Consider the following 21,677-nt stretch of genomic DNA (forward strand, 5'->3'; position numbering starts at 1 on the left):
ACATCCTTGTTTTGTTCCTGGTTTTAAGGAGAAAGTATTCAGTCTTTCTCCATTAAGTATGATGTTAGCTGTGGGTTTTTCATAGATGCCTTTTCTCAGGTTAAGAAAGTTTCCTTCATTTCCTGTGTGTTTTTATCAAGAAAGGGTATTGGATTTTGTCAGACGCTTTTTTTGCATCAATTGAGATGATCATGTGGTTTTTTTTCCTTATTAATATGATGTATTACATTAATTGACTTTCAGATATTAAACCAACCTTGAATTCCTTGAATTAATCACACTTAGCAAAGGTGTACAATCCTTCTTATGTTGATGGATTCACTTGCTGGTGTTTTGTTGAGGAGTTTTTACATCTATATCCATGAACGATATTGGTCTGTAGTTTTCTTGTGATGTCTTTGTCTGGTTTTGGTGTCAGGGTAATAACAGCCTTATCAAATGAGTTGAGATGTATTCTGACTTCATCTTGAAATAATTTTGGTTTAATTTTGGACATTCATTTAGCAATAGTAAATTCTAATTGCCTAATTACTGAATGAAGATAATAGTTAATACAACTAATGTTTAAGAAATTATGAGTTATTAAATTTGTGGCAATCACAAGAAATCTAGAAGCCTTCCCACGGGGCAAGAGCAAATATTTGAGAATGAAAGAAAGACGTAGGGCTTCCCTGGTGGCGCAGTGGTTAAGAATCCGCCTGCCAATGCAGGGGACATGGGTTCGAGCCCTGGTCCAGGAAGATCCCACATGCCGCGGAGCAACTAAGCCCGTGCACCACAACTACTGAGCCTATGCTCTAGGGCCCATGTGCCACAACTACTGGGCCCGCATGCCACGGCTACTGAAGCCTGTGGCCTAGAGCCCGTGCTCCGCAACAAGAGAAGCCACCTCAATGAGAAGCCCGCGCACTGCAACAAAGAGCAGCTCCCGCTCACCACAACTAGAGAAAGCCCGCGTGCAGCAACGAAGACACAACGCAGCCAAAATAAATAAATAAAATTAAAAAAATAAAAACAAAGATGCAGAATTAAATACAATTGGACTAGGTCACAAATTTTCCTTTTCTTGACCTTTTCCCTATCTTGAGGCATTCAGGGTAGAGGTTCCAAGTCTGGCACTTCAGATCCTTGTCTCCTACTTGGTTCCCTTAACCTCTTCTCTTAGTTTTATTTTTGAGGTACTTGTTTTGTTACCTCATTCTAGTTATGCCATAAATAACACCTAATTTTAGCATTCTTAGGGTGGTCTACAAAAGCTTCCCAAAAGGGCCAGAAGAGAGTTGAATTGGAAGCATAAAGCACTAAAATTTTGCTGATTGTTCTCTTACTACTTCTTGGCTTTGAATTACTGTTTAAAATATCAGCGAATAGAAAGGATTTTTTTTTTTTGGCTACCACATAGTTTATGATGGTGACTTAGCATTTTTTTCCAGAGGTACTATAGTGTTTAGCATCCAGTAGACACTCAGTAAATGTTTATGAATGATTGGGAATTAATAATAGGGCTTTAAGGGGATATCTAGTTTTATTGAAAAATCAAAGAAAGTCATTCAAGGCAGGAATACAAGTATTACTGTTGTCATGTTATAAAAATTCAATGCCCTAGCCTAAATGTTACCAGCAAGATCACATTTTGACATTGCCACCATAGAAATTCTAGGACGTGTGAGTAGGTTTTCTCCTCCTCTACACAGAAGGAATTTTTTCTTCTTTATACCATAAAAGATATAGTTTCATTAGGCTATTTTTTGTTGTTGTTGTTCTATTAGTTGAAGCTAGAGCTAGATCATTTGAGACAATTTTGTTAGATAAATTTGTTTCTAAATTTGATTGTGAGAATTAATTTGGAATATGGCTGAAAATACTGAATATTATGTTCTATTATTTTTGTCAGTCTAATCCAGAAATGAAAAAAGATTGCTGTTAAGAAAATTATATACGATTTCTTAGTAAATGAGTGACAGAGATAAGACAGGGACTTCAGCATTTCCTGAATTCCAGTCATGTTCTCTCAGTAGCTTATGGTCTCATTTATAATATTGTACCCACAACAATTTTTACATTAGATGTTTTCAGGTTTCATCATCTGTATAAAGGGACTACATTCAGGGCTTTTGGGCATGCATATTTATCTACAAATGCTTCTCCTAAAGTACTGTCAAGATCTGGGGTTGTCCAAAGCAGCTTGTCACAAAAAGAGCATTTCTCTGAAGACTCCTTCTCTATCTTCAAAAAATGAGAATTTTGCATTTTGTTCTGTAATATATGTGTTTATTTTAACAAAAGTGTATCCGATTTTACTATAATCTTTGATTAAATCGACACTCCAGCAAGATGTCTCTGTCTGTTGAGTGGCTTCAGTTACTTCCTAGTCCATAGCTGTATGCTGCACACTGTACATGAGAACCCAGTTCAGGAATCCAGGAATCAGTGGATTAAAAAGTAACGTCCTTTCCAAGAATGGTGTGCCTCTCTATTGGAGGGAACAGGTGTGATGTGCTATCTCCATAATCCCTAGGTTCACTGTGCCATCAGAGCAAGATTTTAGAAGTTGCATCTTAACTTTGGACTCAGCAACTCACTTAAAAATTTTTTTTAGAATGCCTTTTGCCTTGTGCACTTGTTGCCTCCTTTCCTCTGTGAACATTTTTTCCCCTCTGACTCTCTCTCAGGCCCTCCACAACTTGGGTGCTCACAGTTGCCTTGAAGTTCTCCATGCTTACCTTTACGTATCATTTGGAAAAGAAGCCAGGCAGTTTTTTGGTAAATTTGGGGCATGTTCTGACATTTATTATCTGATACAGTGTTTAGGTCTTAGGCAGATTCCTTTATTTGACATTGCCTTATCTGCAAAATCAGTATATTAAAATACTCCTGTTATGTTTGGTCAATTAACTTTTTTGGTTAATTCTAATTATTGGAGAATTTTAAAACGTTCTATACTAAAGTTCAAAGCATTAGAATTTATTAAAATCCACCTAAATAATCAGTTTATTTAATCAGTAGTTTTTTGTATGTTTGTTTAATTTAACTCCTTGAGAAACTTTATTAAAATATTCATGTAAAGTTCTGGTTAAACTGCGTGTATTAGAAGTCAGTGCTTGTGTAGCTACTTTGAAATCTGGGACTGCAGAGGAGAAAACCATCAATCCTGGATGTTAAGTCTTAACATAGCTGATGGCCTGGGAGAACCTGACTTGTTTCTTTAAGTGATACAGTTGTATTCAGTTGAATTTTAGTATTGTCTTCTTAAATATCCCCAAATAAATTATTTCTAGATTGAGGAGTGCTTTCAGGGTTAATCTGTAACTTTAGTTACTTTTCTCAGTACTAACACGGTTAAATCATGAGTCTGCCTAAAGATTAGTTTTTCTTTTCAATGAGTTATTGGATCACTTCTGTGGTGAGATGGTAAGATAATATCTTTCTCTAAATTCCAGAGCCTATATATCTTTAGTATGAGGAAGAATATTATCTTGTTTTTGGGTGGGATTGAAACTAAGGAATACCATGCATTCTTATAATACTTTGTCATTGACAAGTTTTTCAAATGCCTTAAATTGTTTAATCTTACTGCAAGTTTGTTGCTATTGGACTGAATACATAAGAATATATGATACTGTGAATTAGTTGAGACCTCCATTTAGTGAAAAAAAATCTTGATCTTTGTGCTTTATTGTAAACAATGTGAGGCGCTTTATTGTAATCAATGTGAGGATTTTCTCTTACTTACCTTTGACCAAGTCTTGATACTGGTGAAACTGAATTGGTAGTATTGTTCAGGTTGAATACCTTTGTCATGTTTGCACTTCTTACTCTCCAGGTGAGTAGCATGTTTCTGTTGGGAGGCTCTGACTCTGGAAGGCAGGTGACACAGCGGGGAAAGTGAGAATTGGAGACTGACACCTGGATTCCAGCGTGTGTTCCAGCTTTAGCTTTGGCCAGTCTCCTAACTATTTTCTCTTGGCTTCATTTTCCTGATAATAAAATCTGGAGGTTTTTATTAGGTGGCCTTCTGTATTCCTTCTAATATCCAAAATTCTTTTATTTAAATTTCCCAGTTTTGGTTCAGTTTATCCTGGCTTTCTACTTAATATTTAGCTGGCTGAATATTAACATGAGAGCGTGCACCAATTTCAGTTTAAAGATGTTTCTTCCATGATATAATTTTAATATTGTCTTATATAGATTGATGTGTTCATTTCTCTGATATCTGGACTAGGTCCCTGGGATGCAATGGCAAATAAGAAAAACTGGGTCCCTGTCCTTTTGAAACTAAATGGTTTAGGCTTTAGGACTTTCTCTCCTGAGTTACTTTAATAATTGCTTTTTTTTTTTTTTTTTTTTTTTAAGTACAACACAGAATAATCCCTTGTCCTTTTGAGATTGGTTCGGACATATGAAATACTGAATTTGTGATAGAATATTCTGCTTAGGAATTTCTGGGTTGTTAGAAGATATATGGTGAAGAAGTTAAAGAGTGCCTTTTTGGAGTATGTTTATTATATAGACCAGAGTAATAAATCAGAGAAGTTGGAATAACCATAGTTCCTGCTTTTAAGAGCTTTGAGGCTGGCTTCAGGAGGCAAGATTGGTATATGAAAACAACCTCAGAGGAATTACAGAGAGCATTTAACCAAGAGCAGGGTAATACAGTGCCAATTATCTACATTATTGTTATTATTACTGTTTTCTTTTTCTTTCTTTCCTATTCTATTATTTATCCGGCTTGTGGAATCTTAGTTCCCCAACCAGGGGTCGAACCCGGGCCCATGGCAGTGAAAGTGCCAAGTACTAACCACTGGACTGCCAGGGAATTCTCTTATTACTGTTTTCTTGCAGGAAAAGTAAATTAGAGGTGGATTGGGGGAGAGGAATGAACAAGGATTGGTGGTGAGGAGGGATGGTCCTCTTTTTCAGGGCAGAAAGAACACATAAAGACATGGATGGGTACAGAGTTGTGTATATGAGGAAAGGACTGGTCTATAGGTTATATAAAATATGAGAATATAAATTATCCATAAAGTATTTTAGAGTATACAAATACTCTAAAATATGAGAAAATAATCAGTATGTTTTTGACTTCAGGTATAGGAACCTAATTCAAATTGGCTTAAACAATAAAGAAATGTTTGTTGTTACCTTGGTCTCATGTAGCTGGAAGTCCAGAAGTCTTGCAGATGTCAGGATTGTCTGATATAATCATTTAATGCTGTCACCAAGGATCAAGGTACTTGCCAGTTCTCCATTCTGCTCTCTTTGATGTTGGTGGCATCTTCAGGCTTGCTGTAAGGTGACTGTAGCAGTGTGAAGTGTCATGTTCAGCATTACCTGAAAAGGGACTGTTTCTTCCTCATCTCATCTTTAGGACTGAAGAATCTTTTCTCACAGTTCTCTCCTGGAGGCCTTCCAGTGGGCTTCCACTTGTGTCACACTGGCCAGGATTACATTTCATGCCCATTCCCAACCAATCACTGGCAAAGAGAATGGGTTGAAACTAATCTACTAGGATAGAGTGGATATTGGGGGACAGTCAATCACAATGACTATTCCAAGAATGATTAGGAAAATGAGTAGTATGTTTTTTAAAAAAAAATAAATTTATTTATTTATTTAGGCTTCATTGGGTCTTTGTTGCTGTGTGTGGGCTTTCTCTAGTTGTGGCGAGCGGGGGCTACTCTCGGTTGCAGTGCGCGGGCTTCTCACTGAGGTGGCTTCTCTTGTTGCGGAGCACGGGCTCTAGGCGCGTGGGCTTCAGCAGTTGTGGTACGCGGGCTCTAGAGTGCAGGCTCAGTAGTTGTGGCGCATGGGCTTCATTGCTCAGCGGCATGTGGGATCTTCCCGGACCAGGGCTCGAACCCGTGTCCCCTGCATTGGCAGGCGGATTCTTAACCACTGCGCCACCAGGGAAGCGTGTGTGTGTGTGTGTGTGTGTGTGTGTGTGTGTGTGTGTGTGTGTATGTGTGTGTGTGTGTGTGTGTGTTTTTACTCAGCCTTGACATCCACTGTGTTTTGGGGGGAAATTTTAAGAAAATGTATTTGTCTGAGATTTTTGTGTCTGTAGTAGCTCACCTTTGAATGTCCTTATTTGGAAAAATTGGTGTCTGAGCAGAAAGACATCTGATTCGAGATAACAATGTAAAACAAATTGATTTAAGTGCCATAAACACTGTGAACTCCCTACTCTTGGGCTAAGCAGTGAGAAAAGGGGAAGGTGGGGATTTATTTTTACCCAAAATGCATGTTTAAAAATGAGCATTTCCACCTCTTTCTTAATCATTTGAAAAGAATGTATTTTATAACCTTGGTTATTTGGGGGCCTAATTAAATCTGACAGTTGAGTTTTAAGAATCGAAGCAGTAGTAAAATTAATTATTTTGTGGTGAGTGTCTTTGAACATAATATTTAAGTATACACTGCAAAGGGCTATGCCTTATTTGGTATTTTCATTCTGCTCATTTGGATTTCAGAATCCTCACATTAGGGCTCTAGTTCGCCATCTATTGGTTTTAGAATTGTGTTCAACACTTTCTGCTGTATTTTGTGGAATAACTATTTATGTGGAGATGTGTGTATACATTTTTCAATCAACTAAATCCACCCCCCCAGGATTATAATTTAAAAAGCCAAGACTAGGATCTCTTTTGGATGTGTATACAAATATGTATACATATTTTTTTTTATTCTTGTGTAATTTGACCCTGTGGCTTTCTTTTGATATTTGAGAACCATGACTATGATTGAGAGTGTGATTTTAAGGGTACAAATGGAAATATAGGTGTAGATGCTGTAGGAGCTAGTGAGTTAAAGTTTGTGGGAGGACAAGCTGTTGGGCTGTTTTTTGGCTTAACAGAAGTGACGCATACCACCGGATATTGGTTTTGGTAAGCCACAAAAAAGTATTGAGCGTTTCTCATCTTCCTTTTTGGTAGTAGAGCATATCTTTCTCATCTGCTGCATTTGATGATTTAATTGTTGGAAACATTTTTTGTTGTTGTTGTTCTGTAATTTAAAGTAATATTTTGATGAATACCAGAGTTCCTTTTTTAAGCCTCTAAGCACTGGATTCATCTTTTGGCAACTTTTTCTTTAGTTTTAAAGGATAGTGGATTATAATTTGTGTAAATGTGACACTTTGCATTATATTGCTGAATTTTTTTAATCTAGAAAATCTTCCATTATTTTAAGGCCCTATTTTGGAAAAGGAATAAGATATTGTACTGACAAACTGGTCATGAGAAATGATAAAGTGCCACCACTTTAAACCAACTCTGGTAGGAAAGTGGAAGTTTGCTTTTTGTTGTGAGATTTGGGTTTCTCTATGGAGTTCTTTGTTAAACTTTTAGCATAGCAGTGAACTTCCTTTTGGTGGAGACAGGAAGCATAAATACTCATTGTGTAATGCCATTTGCCTGCTTTGGTGGATCCGCCAAGCCGTGACACCCAAAACCAGACGCGTGTTTCTTAATGAAAACTACAGTTCCCAGCGGGCCTGGCGCTGGTGGGCCATCACTTCCCCTCTTGCTCCCGGCTGTCCCTTCCCGGGCTGGCCCGGCGCGGGCCCTGGCCCGAGCCTGCGCAATGAAGACGTGCGCTTTTTTTTTTTTTTTTTTTAACCCTGGCGGCTGCGGATCGCGGTACTGGGGCTGGTGCCCAGGCGTGCTGCAGTGTACGGAGGCAGGCTGCTAGGACAAAGGGTGGCAGGAAGCGGTTCACTGGTCAGGGAGCTCCCCACTTGATTCAGCGCACGTTTAGCCCTGGAATAATGTGGTACCGACGGCATTAGCCTATTTACTACCCAGTACAAACAGTTCCTCGCTCACGTCCTCTTGCTCTCTCGCCCCAGCCTGCCTTGCCCCTCATAGCCGGCGCGCGGCCTTGTCAGCCCAAGCGCGGAAGGAATGTGACGGCGTCAGTGCCTCAGGTTAGCCTCACCCCAGCCGGAGCGAGGGTCCGCTCCCGCCTGCCGCAGTGCCGCGTGCCGCCGCCGCACGTCTGGGAGCGGCTGGGTCCCGGCGCCGCGGCCTCCGCAGCTGGAGGTGCAGAAACAGCGGCCGCGGCGAGGAGCCATGACTGAGGCGGCGGCGGCGGCGGCGGCGGCCGCGCCTCCTGGAAGCTCGCGGGGGCGGCGCGGTGGGCGCCCCCTGGCGGCGCGCCGGGGCGGAGCGGCCCTTCGCCGCCGCAGCCGCAGCCGGCGGAGGCGCTGCTGTCCCTCCTCCCCGTGTCCCCGGCGCTCGCCCGCTCGCTCGCTCGCTCCATTCTCCCTCCGCTTCAGATTAAAGGGGGGGAGGGAAAAGAAGCTCGGCCGCCATTTTCCCAGTGCCGCCGCCACCGCCGCCACCGCTCGCCGAGCCGGCGGGAGAACCGAGCACCTTAGCGAAGCCGACTCGTCTCGCCGCGGCGGTGCGGGGGGCGGCCGGAGCGCTCTCCCCGGCCGGGAAGAGGCGTCCGGGGGCGGCGGCCGGGGTGCGGGCTTGGGCTGCAGACGGCGGCGCTTGTTTGTGCGGGGCGGGGGGGCGGCTTCACTCTCTGCCCCCGCCCGCCCGTCCTCCCGGCCGGGCTGTGGTCCCCGGCCGTGCCCAGGCCCCGCCGGAGCCGAGGAAGGCCGGAGAAAGAGCCCGAAAGAGAAGAAAAAGCGGCCGCTCCCTGCCGCCGCCGCCTTCCCCTCCCCCTCCGCCTCGCCCCCCCGCCCGGAAAGTCAGGGCGGCTCCGGGCGCCGGGGGGGAGGAGAGCGGCGGGCCCGGGCCGGAGCCGCCGCCGCGCGCCCCCGCCCGCCGCCGCCGCCGCCGCCGCCGCCGGCCCTCGGCGCCCAGGCCGGGGGCTGTTTGCAAACTGCGCCCATTTTGTGGGGCTGAATCCGCCCGGGCAACGCTCTTCCATCACGTGGTAGGTGCTGCTGCTGCTGCTGCTCTCCTCCTCCCGCTGCCCTTTCTCCTTCTCCTCGCTCTCCCTGTGGCTCCCATTTCTCCCTCTCTTTGTTAGTTGTAACTAGAAAGGCAGGGCAGGGCAGGAAAAATCCCCGGAACTTTAAATGGCCTCTCCGGGCTTCCCCGCTGCGGGTCCGAGGCTGGGAGTCGCCCCAAGGGCGGGGGTGTGCGGGGGCCCTTCCCCACCAGCTGCCGCCTCGTTCGCCAGCTTTTCCTTTGGCGTTCTATTTAAAAATGCGGCCTTAAGAACACGATTTATTCCGGTTAAAAAAAAAAAAACCCAAACAAACTCTTGCTCTCGCCTTGAACTTCTCTTGACTGCAAAAGGCCTTTCTCTGGCCGAAACACACATCTTGCGCGTTTCACGGTGTGTATCACAACTCTGATTGTTTAGTGAGATGATTATTTGTTTCATTTATTTATTATTTTTGTTGCCTGTAAATTGAGGTCACTTACGTTTTCAGATCTAGTCTCCCTCAGGCAGACGTGTTTTTTTTTTTTTTTTTAAACTAAAGAGGAAGAGACATTTATTTGGTTTTAAGTGAGTTTGGGGGGCCTGTTTTCCGGCTGACTGTCTTTTGATTCTCAGCAAATAATTTGATTGTTTTCCATAGGATAAACAGCCTTACCCTCATGTTTTACTTAAAAATCCTTTTGTTTTCCGTTGTCGGGTTTTTTGGAGAAACACGTTACTTAACTATTGCTTATTGATTGCCTCAGGGGAGAAGGGGTGACATGATGGCGCCACTTTAAATTGCTCTCTTTCCTCCTCCTCCGATTTTCCCCCCTTTATTCTGGAGGTCACTGGAGCATTTTTCGTGACCTATTAATAAACTAATTGAGAATGTTAACAGTACAACTAGTCGGGCTAGAGTTTGGTACCTTAAGGGTCGGGAGACCCGAATCCCGAGGTCCCCAAAGTTCCGAGAAATCTTCCTAGTCCTCCTGCCTCGCCTCCCTCCCCTCCATTCACAATCCTGGTGTTGCCATCTCCTTTGTCACGTGGCTAGCAATCATTGTGTTTTTTTGTTTGTTTTGGGGTGTGTGTTTATATTTTTAAATTGTAGCCCAGAAGAACTTCTCTCCTCCCTATTACAGAGATGAAAACGTTTTAGTTTTTTTAGTTTTAAAATCGGAGAACATTTATAATAAACGATAAAATTACATAATCTTTGCCTTGCATAATCATGATATAGTTATAGGTTGTTACTGAACTTCGTTTCTAAAGCACTTTCAAGTATGGAAAGTAGAACATTGGAATATGTTTTCCATTTCTCAGAATAGTCTGTAGTATTTTCCCTGCTTTTTGGGTCCTTTAACCACTATTTACAAGGGCTTAAGTGGGTGTGTTTTCCCCTCCCCCCTTCTACAGGCTATACTTAGTTCTTTTTCTAGCATACTGTCTGACCAATTTAGAAATTTTCAATTGTCTACATGCTTCTCATTTAAAACTATTTTTCTTTTCTCGCAACAACACTGAACAGTTTTGAGTAATAATTGTTTTCTATCTGAAGGTATTTCATTATGTTTCTGTTGCGTTTTTGATCCAGAGAATTTTTACTACTAATCCTGTAGATTTAGAAGAATGTTTCTTCGTATCAGTTTTCCCCATAGTTGGGTAAATTCCTGTTTTATAAAATACCGAATACATTTCTGTGTTGTTTCTACAGAGCTTACTAACCGCGTTTCCAATTTGAAAAAAGGTCTGTTGTGAGTTCAAAAAATTTCAAAAAGTAAATATGAAATATAGTGATTCTTGTGTGCATTGATTCGTTTCCTCTACCGTGTATATTTTCAATGGTTTTGGGCCATTTTCTTTGCTAACAGTTACATCATGTCATGTGATAATGTGCAGTGTGATGTGTAGTTCTAAAAATAAGGCAAGGTAAAAATGCTCATCCCTTGGGAATCTAAAAAATGTATTATAAATGTGGGATAACTATCCTCAGTCATGGAATTCTGATTTCGATTTCTGCTAGGTTTATCCTACAAAGTATGCAGTTCCTTTGACCTTTAGCATATTTGATGTATTTGTTAGTGATCTCATGATTTGAGGTGGTCAATTTTTAAGTTTTCAAGTGTGTACCATTTGGAGGGAAACATAGATGTGACAAAGATTCTTAACATCTGTATTGTGGTAAAAGATGATTGGTCTCTGATGACTGCCTAATTTAAGTATATAAAAAGTATTTTTGATTTACGTCTGTAGACAGTTAAAAGAGTGATCAATTAAGTATTGATAGAGCCTTGAGGTATGGTGGGGTTTTGGTCCTTTTATCTTTGTGAATCTACTTAAGTGAAATATTTAGAAGTGTTGCTGCACCTTTCCTGAAAGCCTTATTCAGAATTTCAGTGTTTGACTTTTGTGCTTTACCAAAGTGAGATGTTAAATCTTTGTATGATTTTCTTCCTGCCTACACATGTTATTCCTATGGTTAAACCTGCAGAGCACACGTTGATTGTTAGGTGACTTATCATTATCCTGTTGAGGAAAATTCTGGAAGCTAGAAAATGAGTAAGCCTTAGTTTACTTTTAACTTTTATCAAGGTGAGAAGAAAGGAAAGTAACTATTTTTCTTCTTCAAGCACTGCTGGTACCTTTCCATTTCTAGTCATGCTACACTGTAACCAGTGTCTCTACTATTCTGGATTTTATTGGATTGATCACAGATTTTAATTGTATTTTAAAGTGAGTAACAAGTTATAGATTTGTTCTGTTTGATATAACCTGACTCATGTTCTGTAAACATAGGGCCATTGTGGTTGATGATGCTGATTTGAGAGGGTATTTTAGTATTGAGTGGTTCTAGTTAGAAACTTTTTTGAGTAAAGCTTAGTTACCTTGTTATAGTACTAGAAAAGCAATTTTAAAATGTGAAAAAACTTAGTAATCCATGTTGGATATTTTAAATAATAGTCATTGAAAGTACTGTGTTTAAAGAATATTGCTTTTTCCTTTTATATTGTCATCTTCCTTGGGCGGGGGGTTTGGTAGGGGTTATTTTTTTCTTCTTGGCGAGGTCATTAGACACAGAAATTAAGTGATTTCCTTCCTGGAGAGAGAGAGACTTTTTTTTTTTTTAATTAATTGTTTTTTTTTTTGTTCTTTTTTTGTTTTTAACCCCAAGCATCTTTCCATCCCCTTGAGTTTGGAAAGGAGGAACTAGTGCAGACCAAGTATGTGGTCTTTGGTTGATTGCCCCAGAGCAAATCTCATTATTGAGTGGTTTATTTAGAGTTTCAAAGCACCTTTTCTTTGCCCTCTTTCTCTATTTTAAAAGTTTCTGCCTTGATTGGTTAGATTGTTCTGGGTCTCAGAAAGCATATTTTACATTAGTGCCTTTTTGCTTGATCACTTTATAAAAAAGTACAGGTGCAGGTGACTCAAATAAAATGGCCCCAAACACCTGGCCTTTTTACTGTGACAGTGCAGAGAGTACTTGGACTACGTCCTTTCCCTAAAAAGGACTTTAACTATTTCTTGGAAACCTATATTAAGTCTGGATTTTGAGTCTTCATGTTGCTTCTGAAGATGTATGTATAAATTATAGTTTCTATCATAATAAATTGCATGTTAGTCTCTGGGCATACTAAAAGCTGTGCAGAAATATTCCTGCCAGAGTGATAATTCATGACACAAAACAGACACTTTGATCAGTACTTCCCATTCCCTGAAATGTGAGATCAAAACTCAGTGAACCGCAGTAATGCTTAGAAAAGACAATATGAATTTAAAAAGACAAATATTACACTGTGATAGAGGTCACTAATATTTGAAGGCCACAAGAAGAGATAAGAAAGTGGTGTCCTTGGGTCACTTGCAGATTGTGGAGAGAATTGTGGCTCATAGGAAAAGACCAGTATATATGATTGGGAGGGTCACTATTATTTATTAGTTCGGTTATCATTTGTTCCTGCATTATGCCCTGTGCCTGTCTTTTAGGATGTAGGGTAAAACGTATAGGAGAAAATAAGCTGATAGGTATGATTTACCAAAAAGCCTGGTCTCCAAAAAGAACTGAAGTAGATGTTTTTTCTCTTTGTGTGTTAAGCTTTTCTTGTCTTTAATCAAATAAAAGTAAAGCAAAAATGTAGGGTGTGAGGAAACCGACTTCAAAGTAGAGAGCACAGTTCATATTTATGAATGAAAAACAAACTTGGGTAGTCTGAAAGAAAAACTTAAGGATTGTATATGAAGATTTTAAACCATTATGTCAAGAGAGGCCTTTCAAGGTAGATACCTTTTAAATTCTTGTTTCTCTGTTGGGTAGTGGTCTCTGGCAACGGATAGCTGCTTAATAAATGTTACCTTCTGCAAGCCTTGCTTTCCTAAGATTTTAAACTAGCTCTATAAAATTGTAACATTTGCATGCCCTAGCCTACTAGGGAATTATTTAGCTATATATTGTTGTTGACTGTAAACTTTCCTTTTTTTCCTCCAGTTCTAACTTTTTAAAAATAGTTTCTCCCCAAGCTTTTGAGAGTGAGGAAATGTAAGGTGGAGGTAAATTCAGTGCAGTTTTATCTGAATGTTATCAAAAACTTTGGTTCTTGTTACTTGAACCAGGAATCCCAAATGAGATCTCACTCTGAATTTTAAGTACAGCAGATTCCACCCTTGTTTGGAAAAAAGTTGCTTGAGTGGCATGAAACTTAATAGAGTCCCTGACCTTTTTAATTTCTTTATATATATATATATTTTTCAATACATTTATTTATTTATTTTTGGCTGTGTTGGGTCTTCGTTGCTGCATGTGGGTTTCCTCTAGTTGCGGAGAAGCAGGGTCTACTCTTCGTTGTGGTGTGCCGGCTTCTCATTGCAGTGGCTTCTCTGGTTGCGGAGCACAGGCTCTAGGCACGCGGGCTTCAGTAGTTGTGGCTCACCGGCTCTAGAGCGCAGGCTCAGTAGTTGTGGCGCCTGGGCTTAGTTACTCCACGGTATGTGAGATCTTCCAGGACCAGGGATCGAACCCATGTTTCCTGTATTGGCAGGCGGATTCTTGAGCACTGTGCCACCAGGGAAGTCCCTTAATTTCTTTTTAAAAAGGGAGCACCTTAGGGTCAGACCTGGTTAAATTCACTTGGAGGGGAAGTGTTCGGGAATAAAAAAGATGAATTACAATTTTGTTGTTAGGGCATTAAACCAAAAATTGCTAAAAACTGATATCTAGGCTTTCCCTTGCTATTTGGCCTTTGTGACTGCTTACTAGCACCTCCACTGGAGGGTATGATGAAGGGATAAAGGCGAAAAGCTGATTAGTTTAGCTTCTGATGTTTGCTAGCATTAGAGGCTTTGCAGAAATACTGGTCTGATAAGTTGAACTGTCAGGAAAGTTTCGTTAAACTGCTCATATGTGGCCATGGAGAACTGAGGATGTTTGAAGACTTTAAGCATATTTCAGAAGATAATGGATTGCTGGTTTTTTGTAGTTAATCTTTAATTCAGTATTCTAAAGGGATAGGTTGATTCAGTGAGATCCCTCGACTTTGGTCAGGTACCCCCTCCTCATCCCCTAGCCCCCCAACCTAAGAACTTGTTTGCTTTTGAATTGCTTAGACCCTTCAAGAAATCGATTTTAGTATTGTTCAGAAACACTTGTGTTATTAGAGTTTGCTAGGAAGAGATGAGATAAAAATACATTTTTCCTTCTTTGTTTTTTGTGAGGTAAACTGGTAGGAAACTTGAATTCAGTGATAAGATAGAAATAGGATAAACATGAATAAATATTTTGATATGTAGTTATCCTTCAAAACAATTTTATTTTTTTTTTTAAATACAAACATGATCTTACCCGTTTCGTAGCTTGGTCTTTTTTTTTCACTTATATATCATAGAGATTTTTCACATCAACATAAACAGTTTTTTTTAATAGCTGCAGAATATTCTATTGTATCTTTTAAGTTTAGCTTTTTTTTTTTTTGCTATTATAGTTCTTCAGTAAAAGAATTGTCTTCAGCAAAAGAATTGTGCATATATTATTATGTATCTGTGAGAATATTTCTGTTGGATAGGTTCCTAGAAGTGCAGTTACTAGGTAAAAGTCTGAGTAGTTGCATTTAAAATTTTGATAGGTATTGCCTTCAAAAGGCTTATGTAGCCAAATTTAGTAGTTTAAAAGTAACTTAAAAAGTTTGTCGGGCTTCCCTGGTGGCGCAGTGGTTGAGAATCTGCCTGCCAATGCAGGGGACACGGGTTCGAGCCCTGGTCTGGGAAGATCCCACATGCCGCAGAGCGACTAGGCCAGTGGGCCACAGTTGCTGAGCCTGCGCGTCTGGAGCCTGTGCCCCACAACAAGAGAGGCCGCGACAGGGAGAGGCCCGCGCACCGCGATGAAGAGTGGCCCCCACTTGCCACAACTAGAGAAAGCCCTCGCACAGAAATGAAGTCATAAATAAATAAAAAAAAAAAAAAAAAAAAAGTTTGTCGGTCTGAGTGCATGTGCTTGGCAATGTAAATGACCGGAACTTGAGGTAGTTGAAGTCTGTCCTAGATTCAGTTGGTTCCTGCTTCTTTTTTAAAAAATTATTTATTTTATTTATATTTATTTTTGGCTGTGTTGGGTCTTCGTTGCTGAGTGTGGGCTTTCTCTAGTTGCGACCAGTGGGGGCTACTCTTCCTTGCGGTGCGTGGGCTTCTCATTGCAGTGGCTTCTCTTGTTGCGGAGCACAGGCTCTAGGTGCGTGGGCTTCAGTAGTTGTGGCACGCGGGCTCTAGGGCACAGGCTCAGTAGTTGTGGCACATGGGCTTAGTTGCTCCGCGGCATGTGGGATCTTCCCGGCCCAGGGCTCGAACCCGTGTCCCCTGCATTGGCAGGCAGATTCTTAACCACTGAGCCACCAGGGAAGCCCCGTTCCTGCTTATTGTTAGATTGTTTTAACTTTATGATCAGACACCCCCATTAACTTTATAATGGATCTCCATCTGATGCATTCAGCATAGACTACTCAGGTTAGCTAACATGTATTGGTCCACTCTCTGCCAGGCGCAGTGCTACATGTAAGGGTAGAGATAAAACAACCCATAACCTTCCTTTTAAGAAATATACAGTCGGGATTGGGGCGGGAGGGCGACAAAACTAGGTGTTTATGTTCCATTATGAGCTGTTGCCCAGGGTGTCATGGGAGTGCATATTAGACCCTAGAGTGGAAGGGACCTCTAACTTCACCTGAAATGAATGGGGAATAGTTTAAAGAGCATGAGATCTTGAGCTAAAACTTGAAAAGCAAAGGTACAAGGGTATGTAAGAGTCTGGAACTATAAATAAGATTCAGGTGGCTAAGGTGGGGACAGGTTGGAGATGAGGCTGAGTGTAAAAGGGGGGCAGATAAATGTTGTGTGGGAGTTTGGGTTCATCCTTACCCTAGAGTCACTGAAGGATTTTGAGCAGGAACACAACATGGTTGGATTTATGTTCCCTCTCTTTTTCCCTTTTTTCCTCCTTCTTTTCTAGTAATCATTTTGGTAGTGGTAGTGGGCACTAGATTGAAGGCTTGCTGAGACAGGAAGAAAGAACAGTTGGAAGATTACTACTGCCTGGATTACTGTAATACGTAAGAGGTTCTGAACTAAGGCAGTGGTATTAAGGATGCAGTGAACGTGCCTGTCATTCTGTATTGAATCCTCCCTATTTAACCTTCAGTATTCAGTCAGAATGTCATCTCTTTCTGAAGCCTTGCTTGATCCCTTCAGGAAAAACAGTGCTTTATCATCTGGATTTACCTTCACACCTAATTTCTATCTTCTTATCTTTGGCATTGATGACACTGCTATAATTCTTGGTGTCTCCAGCATTAGACCATGAACTCCTATAGTCTTCCTATTATTCCTGTCTGGTATTAGTATATGTTTAAGTATTAGTATATGTTTAAGATGTCTATGGTAGATGGTAAATCAGTGATTGGGATCGGGATTCATTCACATAGGGCATGTTGAGGGGCAAGAACTGGTTTTGGATTTGGTGTTGGGGGTAGGGGTGTTGGAAGTAGCTGTATGGGCGATACTGGACCCTCCTTATTCTTTAGGTTTCAACTTAGATGTTTTTCCCCCGGGAAGCCTTCTGTGACCCCACCCACTCTCAGCCTGTGTGAGGGTCCCCTAATGTCCCCCCAGGATTCCCTGATCACAGTGAGTGTCTGTCTTTACTGGTCCATGTCGTCCTTATAGACACTTGGTGTGGGGCTTTGAATGCTGTAGGCATTTTAATAAAATGTCTATTGGAGATAATCAGTTGGTATTTGTTATTGACTTTCCCATAAAGACTAAAATTCAAAAACCTCATGTTTAGCAGTTAAGCTCCTTCCAGTTTAAACCTAGCCTTGTATATAGTGGTAACACAACATTGTAATTCAGCTATACTTCAATTAAAAAAAAGAAAGCATGGGCCTTACAGTTAGAGATTTGAATCGGAATCCTGCCTCTGCAGCTTGGTAGTTGTGTGATCTTGGGCATGTTACTTAACTTCTGAGCACCAGTTTCCTTATCTATAAAATGAGAATAAGAGTACATACTCGTCTTATAATGTTATTGTGATGATTAAATGAGGATGTGTATGTAAAACATTTAGCACAGTGACAGACGCAGTAAAAGGTCAATTAATGTTAGTGAACATTAGAGCATTTAGTGAATGTTAGTGAATGTTAGAACAATCATAATAATAACCTATTCTCCAGCCAGAGCTATGGTTCCCTTAGTAATTATAAAACCTAAGAAGCCCTGCCCTGTTGGCATAGAAAGTGTTAGGGACTGGGGTGGTGAGGTCCACATTATTTCTTTGTTTTATAATAAAAATTTTGCTGCCCACTCCCTGTTGTATTCCATAACAAATCTACATTTGTAAAAGAAATACAAAAAAAAAAAATACTTTCCAGTGTGTTCCGTAATGTAGCTTTTGGTACTTCATCACGAAGCACTGCATAGCTGCTTTTTCCCTCTCTTTCTTGAGAAGCTGCACACGTAACACTTGGTTCATCCAAGTTCTGTGGATATCTCCCAAATCCTTCCCTATTATTTTGATTGTGTCAGTTTCTTGATTAGAATTTCCTCGTCTTTCTCTGCTTAGCACAATCTTATACGTGAAAGCCTACCTCTAGGTCTTTTTTAACTACTCTAGCCCTGTCAGTAAGTGTTCACAGTGCTTACTATGTACCAAGCTCTAGCTAGATAAAGTTGGTGAGCATACAAAGAGGGATGTTAAAGAACTTCTCCTGTCTCGGAAATAGAATAAATTAATATTAATAAATTGACAACTAGGGAACATTCAGATGATTTTAATTGAGTGATGACTTTAAGTGCATTGTACAATTTAAGCAGGAAGAAAGTGATGTGAATCTGAATAGTCTGGAAAAGTTGTTGTGGAGATGCTGTGTATTGAAGGATTAAGTTTTGGGCTTAAAGGGTAGAAGGACCTTCCAGGTAGAGGCAGCAGCATAGGCAAAGATTATGGAGTTGAATCTGGGGGCAGGGAGCTCTAGGTCTAAGCCAACTGATGCACTTGCTTTGATATTGTTTTCAGTTTCATCTCGGAGAATTTGGACTCATGAGAAAGGTACTAGGAGTTATTCTAGAGTAGAGAAGAGAGGCGATAAAAAGAATGGATTATGGAATGGATTAGAGGACTGAGGCATCAGTCAGGAAGCTGTTATGATAATTTAGATGTGAGCTGATGCAGATGTGGGCTGGGTTTGGGTTGGCCCTGTTAGGAAAGGAGAGGATACCCCAAAACTGAACAGCCCCCCCCAACCTGTACAGCTTTATGAGAAATAAATGAGAGATTTTTATCATTAAGGAGCTGAAATTATGAAGGAAAAGACAGCCTTCTCTCTTGTTTCCTAAGAGTCTTTTACCTTTTCTGTTTATGTCACTTATTTGGCCCTTCTGCAGACTTTAGGCCCTTCCAAAGCCTGGAGGAGACTTCGACCATTCCACTGTGGTGAACACCTTAGTTGAGATTCTTGTTGTATCCTATCTGGATTATTGCAGTAGCTTCTTCATTGGTCTTTGACTTTTTACTTTCTTTTAATCTGTCCTACCCAACTGGTCTATCTGCAGCACAGTTCTCACGTGTCACTCCCCATCTGAAAAACCTTTAATGACTTTCCACTGCCTTTAAGTCTGAGTAAAGGCTGGCTATTGAAGGTTGTCCATTAGTGATCTGGCTTCACACTTCCTTTTCACCTTTTTCTGTAGTGTTTTCTCTGTTACAGTATGCTTTATATTTCAAGCAAATCGATCATTTCTTTCAACCTCCAGGATATCCTATGTTTTCCCACAGTTTTGCCTTTTCCTGTGCCTTTTCCTCTCACTAGAATGCCACATTACCCTTCTTTTACCCCAGCCTTCTACATAATGAAATTTTAGCTAATTTTCAAGTTTCAGCTGAAATTTTGATAACTTCACAGACACTTCCCTAACCATCCTTCCTCTGGCTATTTCTTTGTTTTGTGCAGAGTAATGAGGTAATGGTGGGAAGAGGTTAGTAGAAGCCACATTATGGGCAAGCTTCTTTTCCCCCATTTGATTTTTGCTTCTGTTTTCAGTGAAAGTGCGGTTGTTGGCCACCCAAATGGCCAGACCCTTCCCTTTGGGTCCCCGCAGCTTATCAACATTTTTGCAAGGTGCATGCTGCCAGTTTATTCTTGTGTAACTGGACTCCTGTCTTGGGAATTTACAAGGAATAAAGCATGGTTCTCATTTGCAGGTGTGGAGTTAGTTTTGACTTGCACTATTTGAAGCAGCCAGATATGTGTGCTTTCTGGAAATCTGTATATACAGAAATATGTATGTATGTACAGACATCTGTAGCTGTAGAGAGAATCTGTCTCTAGACAGTGGTTCTCAATTGGGGGTTGTGATTTTGCCCCCTGGGGGACATTTGTCATTTCTGGAGGCATTTTTGGTTGTCATAATTTACAGGAGAGGAGAGTGCTGCTGGCATCTAGTGCATGTAGAGGCCAGGGATGTTGCTAAACCACCTGCAGTGCACAGGAGAGATCCCCTTCCTCCACAACGAAAAATAATTTGGCACAAGTCAGTAGTGCTGATGTTGAGGAACTCTGTCCTAGGGGTGTACTTTGGCTTCCCAGTGCTACTTGTGTTAGGTGGAAGTTTGTTCTTGAATCTGTATTTCAGTTTATAATAATAGAATCATAAGCACAGGAAGGGACCCTAGAGGTCGCGTATTTGAACTGTATTCTAACTTGTATCCCTCAGAACAGTGTTCTGCAAGATATTAGTGGGTGTAATGGAAAAAAGATGTTTATTTGTTAAAGGTGCAAATATTTGAGTATTCAGTATAATGAAGTGTGTTGTGAATCTTCATCAAGGAAGTTTCTCCTAAATGTGTTTGCCTGCTGAACCCATTTGACATCTTCCAGTCCTCAAAATGTTTCCTTGGAACTGGGAGGGAAACTGTTATTACCTAGCCCAAACTTTTATAGCCTTTTAAAGGACCTTGATAAGATAGCCCTTCTTTTTGTCTCTTCAAGCTTACTGCTGAATCTTAGTTTATGTCAGTGACAGCAGGTACATTAGCTCCATCTTTTTTTTTTTTTTTTTGTCAGATTGTGGTTTATTAGATGAACTAAAAAATTGGAATATTTTAAGTTCCTTTATTCTAAATGTACAATATAACTTTACTATCTGTCCCCACCAGTGAATTGGAAATTATAATCCCAGCCCGAAACCTACCACCCAGGTTGTTATGAGGATTAGTAAGTAATTATAGCTTTTAATGCTTTGTATTCTTTGGAGAAAGGTGATTTATCATAAACTTTTTGTAAAACTGCTTAAGTCTGACAGTTTTTCTCTGCTCTGAATTGTTGAGTAGTGATGTTTTTTGGGATTCAAGTGGGATGGGAATCGTTTCAATCAACATTTTGCTCATTATGTTAAATTTAAGAAAGTTATTGTGATATTTTGCCTTATTCACATTTTTTGGCTCTTTAAGAATTTGCGTTATTTTTGCTTCCTTCCTTTTTATTATATAAGCAATACATGTGTATGGTGGAAACATTACATAAGCCAGAAAATAAAAGACAAAAGAATCTTATCACCTACTTTTTAAAACAGAAATGAGGTCATAGTATATGTTTTATTTTTTAACACCTTTTTTTTTCGTTTAACATTTTTTCATTTCAGTAATGTTTGCTTTTTGTCTATAGGTTATAATAACAGTGCAAATAATGGGTGCTTGTGCCAGGCACTAGGTTAAGTAATTGAAAGTATTTTATTTAATCATCACAGCAGCCTTCTGAGGTCCGCCCTGTTTTTTGCAGATGAGGAAATTGAGGGAGCAGAATAGTTAAATAATTTAAATACAGGTGGAGCCAGGATGTGAACCTGGACCGGCTCCCCTTATCCGTGAGTGTCTTTGGGAGTAATATTGCATCTCAGCACAGCGTTTCAAGTCAATGAAGGGAGAGGGGTGTAGTTTTTAATATATATATTTATATATATATATATTTTAATAATTAATTAATTTTTATTTTTGGCTGTGTTGGGTCTTCGTTTCTGTGCGAGGGCTTTCTCCAGTTGCGGCGAGCGGGGGCCACTCTTCATCGCGGCGTGCGGGCTTCTCACTATCGCGGCCTCTCTTGTTGCGGAGCACAGGCTCCAGACGCGCAGGCTCAGTAGTTGTGGCTCACGGGCCTAGCTGCTCTGCGGCATATGGGATCTTCCCAGACCAGGGCTCGAACCCGTGTCCCCTGAATTAGCAGGCATATTCTCAACCACTGAGCCACCAGGGAAGCCCT

General features: G+C 40.7%; 1 protein-coding gene across 8 annotated transcripts in view; it reads left to right on the forward strand.

The window, feature by feature from the left end:
* The window catches only part of KANSL1 (KAT8 regulatory NSL complex subunit 1), a 188,918-nt gene that overhangs the window by 20,338 nt on the left and 146,903 nt on the right, over positions 1-21,677 (forward strand). Inside the window, exon 1 of one of the 8 annotated variants that reach the window (XM_082443082.1) lies at positions 8,697-8,886. The exons of the other annotated variants lie outside the window; for them this stretch is intronic. The gene's annotated coding sequence lies outside the window, so the exon portion shown is untranslated. Of the gene's footprint in view, positions 1-8,696; positions 8,887-21,677 lie in introns of those variants that run through there. 8 annotated transcript variants of the gene reach the window in all.

Source organism: Balaenoptera physalus, assembly GCF_965194825.1.
Source record: "Balaenoptera physalus genome assembly, chromosome: 20".
Lineage (NCBI taxonomy): Eukaryota > Metazoa > Chordata > Mammalia > Artiodactyla > Balaenopteridae > Balaenoptera > Balaenoptera physalus.